We start from the raw sequence: 3,314 nt of genomic DNA, 5'->3' as shown, positions 1-3,314 counted from the left end.
AATGTTTACACGACGTTACGTTTTACAATTTTATTTTTTTTTGGCAATAATCGTAAAGTATTTTCTTTAGAAATAGTAGTGCAGCGGCTTTTCCATTGTTATTGATTGTGAATTAGCTGTGACATATCTGGGAATGCAAAAACTTTGCAGTAGGTTTTTCTGTTTTAAACTCTCTGCTATTTTGGCATTTTTGGTCTTTCGTTCTTCTTAACCCTTACCGTGGCTGTCGCAGGATATGTTGCACAGCATCTCAAGTTTAGTTGCATAGCTGTCGTGAGATATGTCATTTTTCAGGGTAGGGATATTCTGGAGTGTGATGAAAATTGCTCACTAAAAGCTCACATTACTCAGCACGCACAGGGTGTAAACATAATGATTTATTGAAACAAAAATTTATACAATAAATCAAATAGCCATTCTTTGTCTTAGAGGCATTCCCACATATTACAATGGCAGAGACAGCGAGATGCTCTCACATGCGGGGTGAAATAGGCGTATTCCTACACCACGTCCGAACGCGACGTGGGGAATTCCATTCTCTGTTGTGTCAAGGGGTGGTAGCTCCCGGTACCTCTACGGTTATTGTAGAATTGGTAAGGTCGTCTGGGAAAGGGATTGAACGTTGACCCCCTACCCCTGGGGGCGTTGCCTCTCGTAGAAAAGCCAAACGTGTTGATAGAGCTGAAAGCTCAGCAGTGAGATGAATGTTTGTTTGTGATCTTTCAGAAAAAGCGTGTGTGTTGTTCTCGAATGATCAGAACAGCCTACATATCTTCTTATCGAAGCGAACGACAAGGTTGCTATACTCACCCTCCAGGAAGTTGAACTGTGTTTAAAAATCGTGTACAACGATTGAATGTCACTGTTTAATAGTGTGTACTGTCCCTGTGGTCCCTGTGGCAGGGCTGCCAGAGCTTTAAGACCAGTGTTTGTGAATCTGGCTGATTTTGGGATTACTTTGAGGGTGGGCTTGCATTCAGCCTTTGTGCCCACTGAACTTGTCATTCACTTTACAGTAAGTTGGAATTTGAATGCGAGGCGGGCGGTCTCTCAGTGATTCGAATTGTCTCTGAATGTCCAAGAAAGCATTGTTGTAGACAATGGAACTTGGGTTCGGATTGGGCCCTATGCCCTCTGTTTGTTCATGAGTGTCCTGGCTACGTGTTGGGGTATTAGCTTGGTCTATAGAACTGTCAACTGTGTGTGTTTGGGACTGGGGTTGACACTCACCAGGGGGTAAAGAATCGAGGTCGGATTTGATATGGGAGAGGCGGTCCGTTATTGCTTGTAGAGCCTTAGTAAAGTCCTCAAAATTTAGATTCTTCACCTGACATAATTCAAGTCTAGGAGGAGGGAAAACCACAGTCACAGCAAGTTCAAACAATGAATTTGAAGGCACAAAACTTAGCATCAATCTCTGGAATGAAGCTCCGAGCATCTGCTTTGTGGGAATGCACTGAGGCAAAGACAATGGAGCACTACTGCTGCTTACGTAGGAGTGTGCCATATAAAGTAGTCCCTGTTCATGCTGGTAACAAATTTTACTGCGTGTGCCCAGTTTTATATTGCTACCTATCAGGCACAGTAACATTTCGCTGGTCAGACTCGGGCGGTTTATTGATTTTAGCATGGATACTTTTTAATTAAGTGTAGAAGGGAAAAAGATTGCAGCGTTTCAGTTTACAGGTCTAACTTCTTCTCACTTTTGGCAACTGAATTAGACTCGCTTGGTCCTTGTTTTCAATACCTAGCATCTCCTTTATCAAAGTCACAAGATGTATGCATTGTACGTCTAAAAATCGGGGGGGGATCTGTAATTTTTGTGCCTGGATTTAGTGTTTCTTCTTTGTTATGGCGAGTTTATCTAGACCTAGATATGTCGACTTTGCTCACAAGAAATTTAGATCTGCTCGTCAAGGTCGTGTCTTTCTTATCTAGATGAAAGTAGATCTGAATTTAGCTACATGAGATAACAGTTTTCTTTTTTTCTCTGTTTTTAGAATCTATCTGGTCTCTGTGTCGAGTTACTTGTCATGTCTAGTCCCGTCGGTGTTGCTTTGTCTGAAATATATCACAGTTTTCTATGTGCCTGTTATATACCTCTGCACATCGTGAGTACAGTCTTCACTACTTCCAAGCCAAGTTAACTTTAGTTTAGCTGTTTAGCTGAAGCTTTCTGATTAGGAATAAATAAAAATGTTTGTAAAACCCACCAAGAAACATGATAATAATCCCGTTTTACCGCCGCCGTAAGGGTTAAAAAAAATTAACCGCTCATGTAGTTTCTTCAAATAACTTGTGGATTTGAAATTATCCTCCCCCTCCCCCGCCCTCCTCCTCCTAATGTTGGTGTTCAACGAGTATTTCTGTTGGTAGTGAAATGACTGTTGAGTGCCAAAGAAAGAGAATTGTTGGGTGTCACCCAAAAAATATTTAGAAGAAATAAAGATTGTCAATGTAAGCAGAAGACTTTTTTTTTGTAGCACACGAAACCAAAGTTGCCTGTATCTCAAAAGCTGTTACGGTTTTGTTAAAAATTCCAAATAGTCCACTGGCTTCATTTATAATTTGTCAATGAGGCTGGATAGAAAAATACCTACTCATTGAGATACTGCTGTTGTAGTAGAACTACTGCTGAGTGCTCCCGAACATTTGTTCTCTTTTGTGGAGTGGCGGCAGTAGCAGCAGTCAGGTGGAAGGGCTGTGTAGATCAGTGTAGACAGTGCTCGCTGTTCCTGGTGGTATGTGAACATCGTGTGTTTTGAGTAAAGGATTTTTTTCCCATTGCTTCAGACACCAAGCAGTCCACAGCAGCTCCGTCTTGCTTCCGCTTTCTGAATATTATCAAAGTTATTTATTATTTGTCTCGTCCTCTGGTCAGATATGTGAATGTCCATCCAGCTCCGCGCCTGGTCAGTTAATGAATGTCCACCCAACTCCATGTATGTTCCTTGTTTTGTTTTGCAATGTAATAAGACTTGTGAGCAGCACCCTACCAATATCTATTGTCTCCTACAGTCTAGTGATTGTTGGAAGCCTTACCATGCACCCCTGTAGACTTTATAAACATCACAAGCTAGGGGCAAAGGGAACATAGATTACCTACTGCTTTAACATATACTGGTTGTTGTACTGGCTCACTATCAAATGTGTAGGGCTCTGTAACTTTTTTGTGGCATTTTTTTGTTTTGTTTTCTCTGAGGTGGTTTTGGTTGGAAAGGAATATTTTGAGACAGTCGTGGCAGGAGTTAAGCGTGTTTAGGAACAAGATCCTGGAGAAAATTCGGATTGATCTCTCTGTCGTTCTTATGTTG

Source organism: Aplysia californica, unplaced genomic scaffold, assembly GCF_000002075.1.
Source record: "Aplysia californica isolate F4 #8 unplaced genomic scaffold, AplCal3.0 scaffold00004, whole genome shotgun sequence".
Lineage (NCBI taxonomy): Eukaryota > Metazoa > Mollusca > Gastropoda > Aplysiida > Aplysiidae > Aplysia > Aplysia californica.
The sequence above is the reverse complement of the archived record's forward strand: the minus strand, read 5'-3'. Positions refer to the sequence as shown.